Source organism: Aythya ferina (genome assembly GCF_964211825.1).
Source record: "Aythya ferina genome assembly, chromosome: 10".
NCBI classification, from domain to species: Eukaryota; Metazoa; Chordata; class Aves; order Anseriformes; family Anatidae; genus Aythya; species Aythya ferina.
In genome coordinates, this window is record NC_140306.1 from 14,921,929 (window position 1) to 14,939,860 (window position 17,932).

The 17,932-nt window shown below is 48.6% G+C and overlaps 1 long non-coding RNA gene across 1 annotated transcript in view; it reads right to left on the reverse strand.

Annotated features, from left to right (window-relative positions):
• Nucleotides 1–11,978, reverse strand: part of LOC311442057 — a 253,673-nt gene extending 241,695 nt beyond the window's left edge. The window contains exon 1 of the long non-coding RNA XR_014696436.1: nt 11,922–11,978. This is a non-coding gene — a long non-coding RNA (uncharacterized lncRNA). The remainder of the gene's footprint in view (nt 1–11,921) is intronic.
• Between the last annotated feature and the right edge of the window lie 5,954 nt (nt 11,979–17,932).

Consider the following 17,932-nt stretch of genomic DNA (forward strand, 5'->3'; position numbering starts at 1 on the left):
ACGGGGGCAGGGAAAAAAGACAGTGGGCCAACAGCACTCATGGACAGCTTTCCAATGTCTGGTCTCAGACAACTAGCAGCACATTCATTTGTAAGAGTGCCAGACCTCCTAGGAAACCTAAAGGGCTGCTGTTATTTATAAAGCTAGATCATAGCTGTTCTGTGCGCAAGACTAGCTCATTATATTTATAGGCACCTGTCCCATTTACCCACTTCAGGTCCCTCACTCTCATAAATCTATGAGGCTCACGGGATCAGTCTTCCAACACTAAGATATACCTCTCCTTCCTGAGCAGGGCCATTTGGAAGTGTCTATCACCACTGCAGGGCTCAGCAGCATGTGTCTGTAAATATACACCTGAAAGCCCCACGTTTCTGTCAATGCACAGGCAGCCAGATTCAAGAGTTTGCCTTCCACACAGAGAGGATGAGATTTTTGCATTTAATTTGTAAAAAGCTCTCAGTAAATCTTAGCCACAAAGGTTTGATTTAAAGATGGTTTAAAACTGTCAGCCAGCTTCAGGAGAAAAGATATACAAGCCAGTCCCATCAATTCTGGCAGCCTGGAGTCCTAGTGTCCCTTAAGAGGGAAAACCAAAACAAAATCAACCCTCCTAGGTTTTATGCCTGAACTTCAACCTATCTGCACATAAATCGAAATTGCAGAGCTCTGCTAGTCAGACACAAAGAGCTCTGCAAACACAGCCCTAGGTGAATACAGCTCTAAGTGAAGCTGGAGACATGGGCAAGCAAAGTCGGCCCCTACAAATTGCACTGGGGACAGGAAAAGCAGGAGACTCGGCCTTTCTGGTTTGTGGGTGTTAATATAAGAACAGAAGAAAAAAAAATCTTGTCTGTTTTGGAGGTGAAAGACTTATTTCTCAACAAAAATAAATAAATAAATAAAATGGTACAGCTCTTACCTCCTACAAATAGAACAGACACAATTCCCCTGTTGAGATCAGCCAGGCTCACTCCTGTCAAGCAGAAGCCTTGACCAAATGTAGATACAGAAGCTGAGGCAACCTACTGCTTCTAGTTGTGCACAGGTTAGCAAACTTCCCAGCAGAACCATGCCCTACCTGTCCCAAACCCGGTTTTCTTTGGTGCTTCAAACCATGCTGGGATTTGGGGCACCAACAATGATGGCAAGAAGCATTTTGGCTCACTCCAAGTAGCAACAGTGGGCAGGTCTTGAGAGGAGCCTCAAAGAGCCCCTCCAAGGCAGACACTTTCACAATCCTAGGGCAGATGCCATTTTTCCTGCTTAACCTCTTGGAAGGATTCCCTCTTTCTGGGTTGTGAATTGAAAGTCATCCAGAGAAAAATATTTGCCCTTTTGCAATATATTTCCAGGACTGATTGTTTAACTGTTTGATGTAGCATAAACTCAAAAAATGAAGGAAAAAATATAAGGACTCCCACGACTCAAGAGTATACCCAGCCCCAGATGTCTATTGAAGAAGAGCCAACAGTCCAATGCTGAGAGAGAAAAAGGTTTGAAGACCTGTGGGGCTGGATCCAAAGACAGGAGCTTTCATATCTTAGCTCAAGTGCCCAATCCCAGGCAGGTGTCCCTGGACACAAGGTAGCACTAGAAATCTGTGTTGGCCACAAAAATTTTCACTAAAATTTACATTTCTCCCTTAAAAGTCATCAGCTACGTAACACAGCATTTACTAACAAATAATCATCGCATCAAAAGATTCCCAACCAGTTCCACTAGGAACCTAAACAATGCAGCTTTTGGTTAAGGGTGTGAGAGATGAAGCAAAGCTGACTCAAGCTGCTTCCAGTTGCTAAGCTTAGTGAAATGCAATAAATACAGAGCAAACCCAACTTTTCCCTTGTTGTTGCACACAGTATTTGCAAGCAATTATACCAGCTGCATGCATTATTTACACATTTAGTTTTACACATTTACATATTTAGTTACGAAAGTTCAGGCCATAAACTGAAAAGGAAGCTGGATTTAAAAAAAAAAAAATCATTTCATGCCTTAAAACATTCTTTACAGAGACAAATGGGAAACAGATAAATAAACTTAGGCTCTTTCCTCTACGTTCTTTCATCCCGCACGGTCATTTGCACCCTGCTAGGATTAAGAGCAGCTCACAGTTCCCTTCTGTCAGACACATCATAGATTTCACTTGATCATTTCTGCCTTGTAATCTATAACTGTGGCTGAATTATGGGACAATCTTCAAAAACCCTCTAGCCTCACTGTAAAGAAGCGATGAATCCATGCTCTCTGCTAAGGAAGGCAGGGCTGCAATCAGTTGACCTCTGTAGAGGAATGAAGTGCCAACATGTGTACTAGGAGAATGGAAAGGCAACAGCCCTCTGGGAAAGGATGAAGAAAAGAAAACCACACAGGGGTTATTTTGTTAACCTAACCTAACCTCTCTAGTCTTAGAGTAAACCTGAGGGCTTCTCTGGCAAAAGACAAGGCCATACTGCAGGGCTCAGCTGACCAGTAACAAGGTAGGAACTGTGTACTCACCATCCACAGCTTTGATTTAGTGCAGGTAAATAGTGGCCTAGCGTCAGCATTACCTGAACGAGGGCTGACCAGGGACCTGACAGCCACGGTTCAGCTCCCAGAGGACAGCCATACCTTCCCCACATCAGCACCAAGCTGTGCCTAAAAGCCAAGCAGCCCTCTCCACGGGAGAGGTACTTCCCTCCAACATGCACGTACATCTATCTTGATGTAATACCATGCGTGGCTTCGATGGGCCTGTGCTCAGGGCACATCCCTTCAGATGCCTGTCCTCTAGGTACTTCCTTGACCCTCTGTTCACATGCCTTTAGGGAGCGGGAGACCAGCCACAGCAAACATCAGATCTTCTCTGGTGCCTCCAAAAGTCACCTCCCTGTCTCCAAAGATGGTACAGATTTTCCAAGAATCATTTTTCAAGGGGAAATCCTCTTTTCTCCCCCTGTTCTTGAAATAATGCTGAAGAGCCTTTGGAACTTGTTAGCAGGGATGTGCGACAGCTTGCTTTGCAGGAGGACTTTTTAACATCCTCACCAAGACACCTTATCTTTTGGTTCTGAAATGCCACAGGAAGAGAGATCACAAAAAAGGAAGGGTTGTAGGAAAGCTTACTCCCTAACTCCTGACCAGCACAACTCTGGCCAAAGTACAATTAAAGCACCACAAACACACACATCCCTTTCTGGATCCTGGGGAAGACAGAGACAAGCAACAGTCCCTGAAGGAGAAGGGGGTTCCAATATCACCTCCTCTCTCCCCCCACAGCATCTGTCCATAAGTTTCTCTGGCAGAATCCTAGCAGAACAGCTGAGCAATGGATGCTAGCGACAGTAGCTCTCCCAGGCATTTTGGGAAAAGCCCACAGAGTCTGAAAGCAGCATTTACAACATTGCTTTGCAACTGGGAGAGAAATCACAGTATGGTCCAGTAATCAGGCCAAGCAGCCAGAATCATAGAATATTTTTTAACCCATAATAAATAATGGTTTCCTATACTTTATTGTGGTCACAAAGTCAGAACTAAATTTGATAAAAAATGCAATTATTGTACATAGAAAATTTTGAAAAATGTCACTCCATCCTCAAGGGAAAAACAATGAATGCTGTTTTAATGAAAACCAAGCTTACGGATTGCTGGTTTCTGAAAGCAGCCTGGTAAATATTTTTGTTTTCCAATAAGCAAAATAAATACTGGAATAGACCCACAGTCCTTTCCCTTCCATTGCTTTAAACCCCCAGTTTTTCAAAGTGGAATAAAGAATGCCTGTCCTCCAGTTTTAAAACCAGCTTATGGCTCCTCAAGATATTGTGACCCAGGGCTGGAGAGTGCAGTGAGAAAAAGCCAGGAGACCCCAATGTCCTCTGGGGATTGCAATAAACGGACAACAAGGAGCAGAACCTGCTCCTGACAACACAGATTGGGAAAGTGCCCAGAGATGAGGCTTATCATGCCACAACTTGAACCTCCCCAAGCAATTCACACACCCATGTCTCTACATGAAAGCAATGAGATGGGAAGGAAGCACAGTTAGGGTTTGGCACTGCTCAAGCCCTGTGCAATTACAGGCAAGAGTAAACATCTTATTCAAGGATGAGCAATTGTCCCTCAAGGGAAAACCCCGGGGCTTCCAACCCTCCCAAGAAGGTCACAAATGGGTACAGGAAACAAGAGAAGACTTGCACAAAGGGAAGGAGCTAAACCCTCTGCCCATGAGTGAGGAACTGAACAGACAGGTCCACGCGCTCCAGCACTGGGCACAGATTTCAGAACAAGCACATGGGAAGCTGTGGCATCACTCAACCCTTTGCTTCTGAAGCTTTAGGAGCATTATTTAGTCTTTCTTCCCAATACAGCAATTCCCATCAAATCTCTAGTTTTGCAGGAGCACCTAATTTATGATGACAACTTCAAATCAAGCTGTGGCTTGAAAGAATGGTCTTCAAATCCATTCGTCATCTTAAGTGCCATCAGTTCAGTACAGCCAAGTTTACTGCCCTTCCAGATGCCATTTCTCAGACGTCTTTCCTCCATGGCAGGAAGAGGGGCACCTTGAAGTCGTCAGCAAAGCTGTTCCTTACTGAAGAAGGGGATCCTGCAAATAGATTCAAACTTTGGTCAATCTGCCCCTCATCCACCTACACGCCTGTTATACAAGCTTCAGATGACAGCTCAAGAACTAAGACAGTTAACACATGCCAGCACATCAAATCTAGGCACAAAGGCCTGAGGAAAAGACCATCAAATTCCTTCAGCAGGCTCAGGAGGGGACAACTGATAGCTCATCTGTTGCCGTAAGTACTTGTTTCTCAGATGCCAGGGCCAGGCCGATTGATGCTAGGTAATTAATCTTCCTGAGAAAACGAAACCATCTGGCTGCACAGTAACTACTCTTCCTGCCTGGACTCAGAAGCCCACACGGCAGATCCTGTAGAGGGGATAGCAAAAATCTGTCTGATTTATCTGACATTGCCTGGGTCCTTTCTAGGTCTAAAAACACGAATTCCCCACAGCCATCAGCAAAACCAATGTATATGGATTTTGAGTGAGTCAGTACTGCAGTTGGGTTAGGTCACTTCAGTTCCTTTCCCTTCTGAAAAAGCAGCACTGAGTTTGCAAGGTGACAGGAGCATGAGATGTCTGACCTCAGTCCCTCGGGGAACCCTCAGGGCAAGCTGGGCACTCTGCTGCCTCCTGGACCTTCCAGAATAGCACATCACCCCCTTGCTCCCCCCAGACACTCATACCAACCGCATTTAATAGCCATGTGGCATGCCTGGGAGGAAGCGAGGGCTCATCAGTTTCAGCCTAGATGCATATGTTGGCTTGCTGTACTCAGAAAAATATCTGAGGCAAGGAAAGATGAGGGGGAATTTACTGACATTACATGAGCAAGCATGGCAAGCATGGCCTGGGATGGCCATCATGAGCCCTTGGCTCTGCCCAGCACGGCCAGACATGCAGTGATACCAAGACAAGCTGCAGCCCCACAACCAGACTTATTTCCTTGGAAAGCCCTAGCTCAGTTTGCTCAGCAACAACCTCTGGAGGATGTCAAAACCCACAGCCACCAAGAGGCCTTTGGAAATGCCTTTGCAACCTTTATGCTGTTGGATATAGCCACACATCACAGCTTTTCGTATCGGTGCTATACATTACGTTTCAGGGCAATACTGAGGCAATCACACCATCAGTCCATTAATAACACAGCATTCAACATCCTCGGTAACTGAAGCACATCCCAGCTACCTAAAAACAAAGTGAGGAGACCCAACACATTTAAATGAAGAAAGTTCCCTGAAGGAACCACAAATGGTGCTGTGCAGAAGTCCCGTGGGATAAGCAGTGCTGTGACTCAGGGCAGCATCACACAGGCAGCTCGCCAAGGGCTCCCCCAGCCCTGAGGATGAGTGGAGAGAGGCACAGAGCCTGCCCCCAGCTCCCTCCCAGGCCTTCCCCTGCTTGGGGGAGCCAGACCTTGCCCTTGTGAAACTCAGTTCAAGGTGGACAGGAACAGGCAGAGCTTCATTTCAAGCGTGCCTGGGTTGCTCAGCGCAGTAAGAACTGTAAGAACCATGAGGATGAAGAAAAAAAAAAAAAGGCTTTGTGGTTAATTATGAGTGTGTTAACTTTAAGAAATAGGGGCAGATTGGCAGAGGTAATTATTCTATGAGATGCATTTCCCTTTTGGATGGGAGATAATGAGATATCCTTGGCCACACAGAAGAGCCTCCTGGCAGAGGAGAGGCATGCTCTGCAGGAACCAACTGCCCCCTTCCCAGCACCAGCCAAAAAAGCCAAACTTTTGCAGCAGTGAGAGAACAGAACACAAAATCAGTTGATTCCTGAGAAAGCAAGTGGTTTCCCCTTCTCAATGAGAGAATGTTCAACTTAACCCCCCAAACTACAAGAGCAGAACCATCACCAGGTGCACGGTTGCCATCGCCTTCAAGGGTGGAGAAGGTGCCTTTGCAGAGAGCCACAAAGCGTGACCGGTGTGTTGGCTTGCAGGTTCTGGGTAGACCTGGAGCTGACAGGGAAGTAGGATGGAGTTTTCTCTAATTTATTTACAACTTGAGCTCATCCCAGTACCTCTCCCCCAAGAGCTCTGTTGCTGATCAAGCAAAGTTCCAGCTAATGAGACTTTATTTTTAGCACCAAGCAGTAGGAGAAGCTGAACCTTTCAACAAAGCCTCCTCAACACTCTAACGAGCACATTATTGCTTAAGGTGAGGAAAGAAAAGACAAAAACTGGGGGTGAGCCTGGATCTGGGTCAGCATCAGTGTCTGTGTCACCTGTAGCCTTGTTTTATGGGACGTGTGTGGATAATAAATGCTGATTATGGAAAGTGGAAGGGAAGAGGCAATCCTGAGAAGCGTACAGATAGGAAAGAAATCACATGAAGAAGTTCAATACAGAACTGCAAAACTGTTGTAAAAAGGCATTAGAAGAGCTCTGTAGTTGAGGTTATTGGACACAACTACCCCAGGCTCCCCCACACACACCTCTTGGGTACATGTCATTGTGATGGATGTCACTTTCGATAGTGACAGCAACAGCAAAACATCCGTGCTACATATGAATACATTAACTTTTACATTGGTTTAATTTACTGCATTATGAGTTTCCATCATTGAGCAGCTCAAGACAAAATTCTCTTCCTTGGGATGTCGATAACCATGCATACACTTTACAGGAAGAAATATTTCTTTAACTATCTATTATATCTTAAATAATTCTGTTCACTTTTCTCTTGTCAGGGAAACACAGCCCAGGAGAGAGGAGTAAGCAATTCATATTGCTAACATACATCATGAGCTGGATTTGCCATTGCTCAGTATCTGGTGAAGTCGTTCACGGCTGCTTTTCTGACCACACATACAAAAGATGAGTTTGCTGCATGGAAGGGGACAGAATGGACTGGCCATTAGCCACTGGTTTTTTTCTTTTTAAAATGACACATGCATAAATATGTTATTGAAGGTAACATTGTCACCCAGTTGCCAAAAGAAAAAAAGGAAAAAAATGGATTCTCCAGCAGAGAATCTGCTAGCAGTCCTACACTGATGCACAGCGTGATTTGGTAATAGGAAGGTGGCGTTCCTGCCTCCCAAGGCTGAATCGATGGTGCACCTGCTGGGGCATTACAGCCAGCTGCACTTTAGATACTGTGAATTAGAAACAGACCGAGTCAAGCCCCAGCATGTTTTTAGCTGTCCTCCATTTCAGAAACTAGGAGACTGCTGAAGGAACAACCTGCTTGGCTGTTCCCGTGCTGTAAGCAGAAACTACGGCAGCATCATGGCCGCAAGTGCTGGGCTCTGCGAGGAAGCAGGGAGGGTGCTGGTTGCTGGCTGAGCCTCCAGCTCCAGCCACAGCAGAGCTGGGTCAGCTCTCACCCACCTCCACGCACCTCTGTGTCCCTGGAAAGTCTCTGCTTCCACTACGCTGCCCAAAAAGCGATGGCCTCCAGCTCAGCACCATGATTGCACAGGGACAAGCATGATGAGGACATAAGGGGCTGCATCAAGAAAAATACCTGCTTCAGGATAAACTGGTTTTGAGATGGTGCAGAGCTATAAAACTGACCAAACTACTACCAAGAGCAAAAGCATCCCTGGAGAACCTACTTCAAAACTGCATGAAAGAGGACTTGATGTTATGGTGATTTCCGAAACAGGGTGGGCATCTTGGGACTGAGCTACATCAAGTTTTAATGTTATCTAAAGATCACAAAAAGAGATTTTACTTCTTTCTGCAAGTCAGACCATCCACACAGCACAAGGCAAGCATCACCGTTTCAGTGGGTTCCTGCTTTCACACCATGGCTCCCAGAGTCTCTTAGCCCAGAGCCCACATCTGTAAGAGGTGGCACCCAACAGCTCCCTTCATCTGCTTCATCCCTTGGGGCTGAGGGCACTGATCGAGGTGCCTCTGCTCACATTCAGCTTGGTGAAATCAGTCAGCTCACTTGCCTCCAAAAGGCAGCCCTCCCCACCAGCCCTTCCACTACAAACACAAAAAGCCTGAACAGGCTTGCGTGTAGCACGAGGAACAGGCACTGGGAAATGCAATCAGTTCCCCCAAGCTGCACTTTCAAATTGCGAATTACAGATCAGCTTCGATGTTAAGAAAGGAGTAAACCACCTTGGTTTGTTTCCAAAACAAAATAATGCAGTGTGTCATTACTGAACGCCATCCCACCCAAATGGAATTCAGTGCTTCATTCAAGCCCAAACATTTTTCTTCAATGTATTCAGCTGATTAACTGAGGATTCAACTGTTTATGCCTTACTATGTGCTTGGTTTGGGGTTGTTTTTTTTCCTCCCCCCCCTTAACAGTAATTGCATTTGACTGAAGTGATTCACCTACACACATAAAAGACTTCAGCTGGCACCTCAGAAGAGAAACAAGGCAAAAAGAAGGATTGTCTCCTTCCCTCACCTCCGAGCCAGATTAGCTCACTCCTGCTGAAGAGTGGCCTGGATTCATGTCCAATGTCCCAGCCACTCTACAGGCCTGGAAAACAACTTTGTGTGTGTGCCTCTCTAAAAGCCGGAGGCCTGACCCTCCTGGTTTCACTGCTGTTACTCACCCTGGCTCTGTGGTACTGGACCTACGACATCAATGTACCTGCCATCTGTCCGCCTTCCACTGTTTCTTTCACAGTGGTTAGGGCTGCTGAGGAAATATTTACTTTGCATTTGAGAAAAGGTCGTTGACAGGTGGTGTAAACCACTCTTCCTCCAAGACAACAGAAATGAGAGTCAGATCCTAGAAGAGAAAATCAGTCTGGAGTCTTTCATCCTCCCCTGCTTCCTCCCACATCCCATTCAGACAGCATGAAAGGGTTGAGTGGCTCCAAGCTCAAAGAAAGAAGGCCATATTTCACCTCCCTCACAGAGTCTACCTCTGTTGGTGCCTTGTTTGGCTCTCAGCAGGAAGCAGGGCTCGCCCTAAACAGAACCGAAGAACAAAACAGGAAGATTCATATCCTGTAGCATCACAGGGCTGGCAAGAGCAGTTCCCCATCTTTTCCTAGGACAGCCAAGGTGGCACAGTGCAAGCACATGAGCTGGAGCAGGGGTCAATTGCACTTTCCAGACCTCGCCTTTGAAATACCCTTTGTTAGGTGTGCTTGTACGCAGCTGAAGCAGTGGTGACACAAGAGGACATCAGCTGCATCACAGCACTGTAGCACAGCAGAGGATGCAGGATATGAAACTAGTTTGGCAGTGTAACACTTGGTCAAAGGAAGCAATGCACTTTCCTGTGCACAACGCAGTGTTCTGTGTTGATTTTAAGTTCACTTTTTACCAGTAACTCTGTGGTTCCTATGTGGTTTCATGTACACAAAGTACACAAGGGCATAAGCACTCTCATTTCGATGAAAACAATCTCCTGCTCAGAGCTGTGCATGGAACAATAAAGTTAATAAGCTGCACAGTTACAGTCCCACAGCACCCATCTGTCTGCACACCGTATCCCCTAGTATTGTGACCAGCCACAGGGAAAATCTGTATCCTGCAACTGCCACTTCACCTAAGTGACATCAAGCCTGATCAAAGCCCATTAAACAAAACAGGAGCCTGGCTCTTGGGCTGCTTTGGGCCGTGCCACAGCAGCACGCGAATTGTTTCGCCATTTCTTTGCTTGCACAGGGATATATCTGTCCATTCAGAGCAGCAACAGCTGTTTCGCATGGAACAGGGGCTGGAAAGAGCAAACACATCGAGGAAGATCGTGACTGAAAGAATATATGCTTGGGGAACGGAACGGGAGGAAAAGTGGAATTTTAACGAGGGTGAGGAATGCTGGTATACAGATCCCTATCTGGCTCTAAGCGTCTTAGCCCCAGTGCTGTAACAACACAGCTGCAGCAGCACGGCTTCAGCGCGTGCAGTTCTTCCTGCCCTACATCCTAAGGATGAGGTTTCACCAGACGATTGATTCAAAGAAAGAACTCGTTTCGTTTCACCTCCCTGCAGCGTTGTCTCACTCCTCCCTTGGGCTGGCTGCAATGCTGTCCCGCTACCCTGAGGAACTGATTCATCTAGAAAAAAAGACAGCAATAAATAACCCACTATGGAAAGAAATAGCTGAAGTTTCTGGCAAAGCCGATTCACAGCCAGGTAGGTGAGTACCCAAGCACCTGGCTTTTTGCAAGTTAAAGGCAAGTTCTTGCAGAAAGGACCAAACTTCTCTAACTCACCTCCAGAGTCACCTATCTCTGTGCTGCTCAGAGGGTTTAGTGCACACACACTTGAGGAAGGGACACAAAAGATAATGACAGTCTGCCGAGGAAAGCATCACATACGGGCTTCAAACATGAACAAAAAGCAAATTTTGGCTGGGTCAGGACTTCTTACTACTTAGGTGCCTTCATGTTCACCAAACGTGACATTTCAAGCACATCATATTCCCTGCTCAGTGCTCCAGGCAGCCTCTCCTCCCAGGCTCACAGTTACCAGTGGTTATTCCTTTCTACAGACATTTACCAGCAACTCAGAAAGGCTGCAGCAGCACGTTGTGAGGGTCTCCCAAGGTTTTGCTGGCAGCCAGCTCCCTTGTACCCAAGAAGGATGAAGAGCAGGCTGGCGTGCTGTGCGCTCCCACTGCAATTGCAATGATTTGTTGCAAGTTAGAGCCCCCAAAGAAAGCTTTCCCTGCACAACAAGAGCACAGGCAGGACAGGAAAGCAAGTACTTGGCCCTTGCTTTGCTCCAGTTCCCTAATCCAGCACAAATGCATTTGGGGATTTATGGGTTTTTTGGAAGCTGCCAGCGAAGCTCAGGGCCTATTCCTTGGGTTATTGTTTTCCCATCTGTTTCTCTTCATTTTATTCCATCACGGAGGCCCCATTGTGGGACACAAGAATGTGACCGGAACAATAGGCAGAACTTGCTGCCTCCAGGACTGCAGTGAGGGCAGAGCCACCACTGCAGGACGGGAGCCAGCGGCTTCTATATTTAGCACTTTCTTGCTTATTCCAGATCACATTCGCACCCTACACTTGGGAAGTCAGGAGGCTTTCACCACACCACTGTCCCCGAGCGCTGTGCATCCAGCAGGGCCCCTGAACATAAAACATTCATTTCCCTTCTAAGAATGCCAACAGGAAGACTTCCTGCTCCCCCCTCCTTTCCAAATCCCTATTTTGACAGACTTTTTTTTCTGTATATAAGCAAACTAAACAAAACCATCCTCTCCTCAAGGCTGAGGCCTTGGAGCAGCACCAGAACTCAAGAGCTTGGACAGCGTAGCACCACCAGCAGGAGCAAGGCTCTGCAAAGAGGTGGAAATGGTGCAGCCAACGTATCTGAACCCGAGCTAAACACCCTGACCCACAGAGATGCTCCCCAAGCCCACACCATAATACCTGAGGGCAGGGAAGGCAAAGGAGAACCGGGTCTGAGCACCCACCTGGACTGCTTTCACCGCAGTGACATATCGTACTTCACTCATTTCTATCAAAGCAAGGGGATCCTGCAGAGCAAGAATAAAACCACATCATTTTTCCAGAAACATTTGCCTAGGAGTTTTTCCCCCCTGAAAAGGATTCAAAAAGCATAACAAGACCTCTTTCTGCTCCTTCCACAAGGTTTGTGGATTAGGACTGCCCTGCACTAAGTCCCCTTCTGAAGGGAGTCCCCTTTCAGAACACGGCTGGTGGGGAGAACATGATGCTTCTTGGCACAACAGCCACAGAGGGGAAACTTTCCCTTCCCACTGCCTGCAAGAAGACAGAACACAGGTGGGCACACGCAGGACCTCTGGCTGGTCCACAGGCTTTACACAGTCACCTGACCTTCCTTTTAGACCATCTCTTCCCTCAGTAGAGAAGAAAGTATCCAAAACTCAGATTTAGAGTAAGGAACAAGAGGACACCCTGGGTTTCAGTGCCTACACCTGGGACAACTTCTCTGTTCTCACTCAGAGCCCCTTGCTCGCAGCGAATTCTGAAGAGTTCCAAGAAGGGAGACTCCATATCCTCTGTGGGCAGCCCATGCCAGCGCTTGCCTATTCCAGTCCCTTCTCTTCAGTTTGTATTTTAGCCAGAATTGGCATAAACAAAGAGCTGAATTGTGTGTTTCTAGGGAAAACAGGAATTTTAGCACCTCGGAACGCTAGCCCATAACACATGCAAAGCTGGGCATGATCATCTGCAATATGAGTTAAATACTGAGGAGTCCCAAATCTTCACTGATTTTACCCTTTGTGCCCAACCTGGGACAGACCAGCCTTGGCAAAACCTTACAGGCAAGCAGCACCTTACAGGCAGCAGCCTGCGATGGCCAGAAGCTGCCTACTCCCACCAAGTTGGGGAGAGTCAATCCTCCTCCAAAGCATTTCTTAAATATCAGTTCTGCCAAAGGCTGCTGGAATATGTCTCCCCCCTGTAAGTCAGCAGGACGTAGCACAGCCCAGGCACAGATGGAGAAATGACACCTTCCAATGGTACCACAAACCATGTCACTGATTTGCTCTATGACCTCCAGCTGGGTTAACTTCTCCTCACAGAGGTCCTGCTCCGAGGCAGGGAGTCTGCAAAGAAGGGAAAAAGAAAGGCCTTGAGGCAGCAGCTACTTACTGAAGGCAAAGGAGAGCAGCAGGCTGGAGTTTCCAGTGGAAGAAGCTGACAGAGAAGCGGCAGCAGCACTCAGGGCCTTACTTGGCCAGCAAAGCTCCGAATAAAATAAACATGCTGCTCCACCTTGCAGCCAAACCCATCCCTCATGTTTTCCCCTTACCTCCCAGATGTGCCTCCCAGGAGAAATAGGATCAAGCTCAGACTGTTTGGAAGGCTTGTCTTCCACTGTGTTTGAGCTGCGATCACCTCAAAAATGGCAGTCTTCAGGCTCAGGGCCACAGCAACAACATGGAGCAGTGAAGGATGCTGCCCTGGTGTCCATACAGGCAGGGCCACACGCCACTGAAGGACTTCCCAGGACATCAGGTCAAAGCACCGACAGCACAGACAGCACCATTTCATAACCAATCCTCATCATAAATGATAAATCTCTCGCCACCAAGTAGCTCAGCTTCTCAAATCTCTCATTCTGCTCCTATATTGAAGGCTGTTCCATGTCCTAGCACCACAGTAAATGGGAAACACCTGATTTCAAACCTCAATCCTCACTGGTCTTATGCCACCTCCACCATTTAGTTTTCAGAGCTCTTCCTCTCTCCTAGCCATTCAGAAGAAAAGGGATTTAAAAAAATGTGCTCTCCTGGAAGTCACATACCTCAGTATACCTACAGAGATGCCTTTTCAGGGAGAGATACTAAAGCCATGACCTGTTTTGTACCCCCACGGGCAGGGTCTGTGCCCTCCTCGCCCCAGGCACCAGCCCCAAGGAAATCACCTTCCTCCTTCCAACGGGGTGCAAGGCACAGGATGATAAAGGGCAGCATGCTGGGGGGAAGGAGGCAGAAAGGGGCTTAACAGAGCCCTGCAGAGCACAGACACGGAGTAACAAGCAGACTTCTAACACCAGAACCTTCAGCTGAGTAAGGATTATAACTTTGCAGATAAGTGCAATCAATGCGTATGCACAAACATTTGCGGTCAGCAGTGCAATTTCATCCCCAGCTGAACAATCCGCCGGGTGCATGCGTTCAGATGCACGCAGCACCATTCCTGCACAACTCGAAACCGTTTCCCATAAAGCCACACAGGCTCTGTTGGGCAGGGGCCAAGCAGCTAAACAAAAAACGTCTATCCAGAGCGAGAGCTCTTCAGAGACAGTTCAGCATCTGGAGAGAGGAGGGGGTCTTGCTCCAAGAATGCCTGGAGAGCCCGACCTACCACGGTTCGCACCGCCCCGTGCAGCTCGGCGTGCCGGGAGCCAGCGCTGCAGCCCAGGCAGGGGCATCGGCCAGAGCCCATGGGCAGCAGCTGGCCGGGCAGCCTTTGCTTTTTAGAGAAGCCAGACTTTGTTTTTTGTTGGTTACAAACAAAAGGCATCGCTGTTAGCATGGGCTTCTTCGTTTCCTTTTATTCTATCTCCACCCATGTCATGTAAATAAAGCTGCAGGCAGCTTCCTTCAAAGCACCAGGCCCGTGAAGACTACGTTCAGTTTCAGGAGGGAGCACAGGCATGGCCAAGGTGAAGGCACTGCCTCCTTCCACCATGCTCCAGGAGACCAAAGCTCCTAGCAAAAGGGAGCAAGTGCTCTGAGCAAAAAAAAAAGATCACGGTGCCCTGCTCTTATTCCAGGCTCCATAGCTGGGAAAAAAGAGCAGCCAGTTTTGTCACCAAGTGCCCTGGATGTCATCTGACCGTGACAGGGAAGGAGAGAGAAATGCTTTCCTCCAGAACACAAAGATGGAATTGGTTGAAGTGGCTCCAATCAATTGTGCTGCAGCATCCGAGATGGCATTTTGATCCCAGTCCTACGAGACAGCACAAGGCCAGGCAAAGGCAGATTACGTGATCTCTCAAAGCTGCCTTTCACTACAGCACAAAACGTCCTCTGTGTTATTAGAGGACTTTTTGGGGCTGAATGAAATAACACTCTAAAGCTCTTGATTCCTACCTCAGGGCAGCACAGCATCATTCCAGCCCATCCTTCTCCAGGGATGAGATTAAATATCAGAGATGAATCAAAATGCAGTCTATCAGGCGAGGCAATCTGCCAAAGCAGCAAAAAGGAGACGTGGAGGGAAGAGAAGGGTACCTGGGTACTGGAGTGACCTGTTTAAATGCTGCCGATAGATGCTGAGCTGCTGGCTCTCTCCCAGGCTCTGAGGGATGGAGGAAGGGAATATAGAAACAGAAAGCTTCTTGCTACCTTGGAAGATGGGGACAAACACACATCACTTCTCGAGCACCAGCTGTGCTCTCAGACAGGGGCAGTCAGCTGGAAGAGCTGAGGACAGCACAAGGCTATAGTCCAGCCTGGATCTGAGAACTGGGCCTGGCAATGATCTGGGGAGGAGAACGAGGCCCAAGCAGGTGTGCTATCTCAGGAACTGAGGAAAATGCTCCCCTCTCAGCCCAAAAGCGACTTCAGGAAGTCCCAGCCCATGAGACCAGATTTCTCTCTCAGAGCAGAGGTGCAAGGGTGGCCTCCAGCCCCTGGGCCTCGATGGGTGCCTGCACACCACACGTTTCCACTTTGAAACAGCAGGAACACAGCCGGAGCCAGATCCCTTGGCCACAAAAGCACCGGCTGTTGAGGTTGGAAGCACGAGAGGCCATTTTAGTGCCATCAGAGTCCAGCTTCAGACAGAGCTCCGCTGTGCCACGGTGCCCTGCTCAGGCACCGAGCAGGCCTCGCTCTCCCAACAGCAGCTGCCTGCACCAGGCACTCGTGTGACCCACGAGATACAGCATCCGTGCTCTGGCAAGGAACTGCCAACACTCAGAGAGCTGGCTGACTTCAGAAAGCACTGCAGGGCCTTTTTTTGGCATGCCTGAAACCCAAACCACCTCAGAACTTGCTTGGCACCAGCTGCAGCTTCTCAGCACGTGGCAGCAGGTAACCCGCAGCAGGAGGGGAGATGGGGAGGCAAAGCAGAGTGGCACCAGAAACTGTGCCGGAAGGATAGAGAAACCACACCAAGAACTGGAGAAGCAAGCTGTGGGTCTCAGAGGTGTCTACGCACACACGCAGTTTCTTGGACTGTTTATCAGGTTCAGGAAGGAAGAGGGATCGGTCTGCCAGAGAGATCACAGATGCTGGGGCTGTCATATGATGCTCCCTGTAAGAAACAAAACCCACAGAGCGTACACACAGATAAGAGAGGAAGATACAAAGAAAGCCTCAAAAACAGCAGAGGACATCCTAACCCCACCCCAGAGGTGCTACCTTTAGCTAAGCCCAACCCTGGGGGCAATTCTCTGCACTCCCCTGGCCCTCTGCCCCTCCAGCAGAGGAACCGAACAAATTCTTTCTCAACCTGGCTATGCAAAGGTCCAGGGAGCCCTGCCCGGTCCCAATCCTCTCCCAAGGGTGCTCAGCTCCCTTTGGGTAAAATACCTCCTCGTGCAAGTGCCCAGACTTGCCAATACCCCTTCCTCACTCCTAGGAGCTTTGACTTCAGGCGGTACAAAGCTTTGCAGAGCCAACAAGGCAGCCATCAGCTACGGATCCAGCTAGAAACAGAGGAAGGCCTGGCCAGCGTAATGGTTTTACCCTGGCTCAGGCAAGAGAGCTCATCTCTTACCCTGGCAGTAAAACCCTACACAAACTCTTTGCGCAGCCCTACCCTACTTACAGCCACCACTGGAAGAAGCAAGAAACCCTTCTCCAGTTGCTAGGAGGATGTCAGGGCATGGCTGAGGCTTCCAGGCCTCCGAAAGCTGGGACACCCACGGTGGGGACCAGAGCAGGGACTCTCATCACAGGAGCCGTACAGCATCAGATGCTCTCTTGCTCTTCGTTTTTAACTGCTTGCACATGAAGCCCAGATGGTTTTCAGAGTGAGGGAGAAGGGTGTGTTGCTTACACAAGCAGTGCCATATTTCAGTAAATATCATATGCCATCCAGACATTTTGGAGCTGATCCAATTTCCGTTAGGCTCTGCTCAACTGGGGACCTGGCTCCTCCAGCAGACAGCAAACTCCATTTGTGCTCAGAGCATGTCCAAAACAGAGCCGTGTCTCAGGCAGACACATTTGGACCAGATGATCCTGGTTACACCTGGCATGAGGACAGGATTTCCAACGTGCAGCCATCCAGCCTCTGCTTCCAGGCTCCGCGCAGGCAGGAACAGTTCACTCTTCCTCGCGTACGTATCGTTCCAAGGACAGACCTATCCTTGGCACAAAAATCCAAACACTTTTAAAAGGTGGTCTCCCCAGTGCTGGCAACTGCTTGCTGCACAGGATGGAGCTCGCTAGGACACCTCTGGGACCAAACCGTGCTGAATAACAGAGCACACCTGACACACCACCCCTGGAGAGCACAGCTCCACCTTCCAAGTCCTCTAGCACAGCAGAACAGGAGGCTCGGCAGTCACACGAGCTGTGAGAAGTTTGGCTGATGCCAGCAGGAGATGCAGATCACAGAACGGTTTGGGTTGGCAGGGACCCCAAAGCCCACCCCTTCCACCCCGGGCAGGGACACCTCTGCCCCAGCCCAGGCAGGGTCCCAAACAGCCCGAACAAAGACAGTGAGTGGCTGAAACACGGGGGCTGTTGTGTCTGCACAGTCCTAGCCAGGGGTGCTGCACCACCTCTGGCCCACAGCCACCACCATAGGCTCCAAGGCAGCTCTCACATCCCGGGATGCACATTTTTAGTGAGAGAACTAGCAGAAACACAAGGAAAGGACTCCAGGAAACAGTGATAACAGGCAGGGATGGCAAAGATTTGTTTCTCCTCAGTGACATCTTGACAGCGAGAAACAGTCCCCGTCTCCAAAGCCCAGCTCCCTCTGCGGAGCACAGAGGGAGGACCAGGCTCAGAGGTCTGAGCTAGGAGGC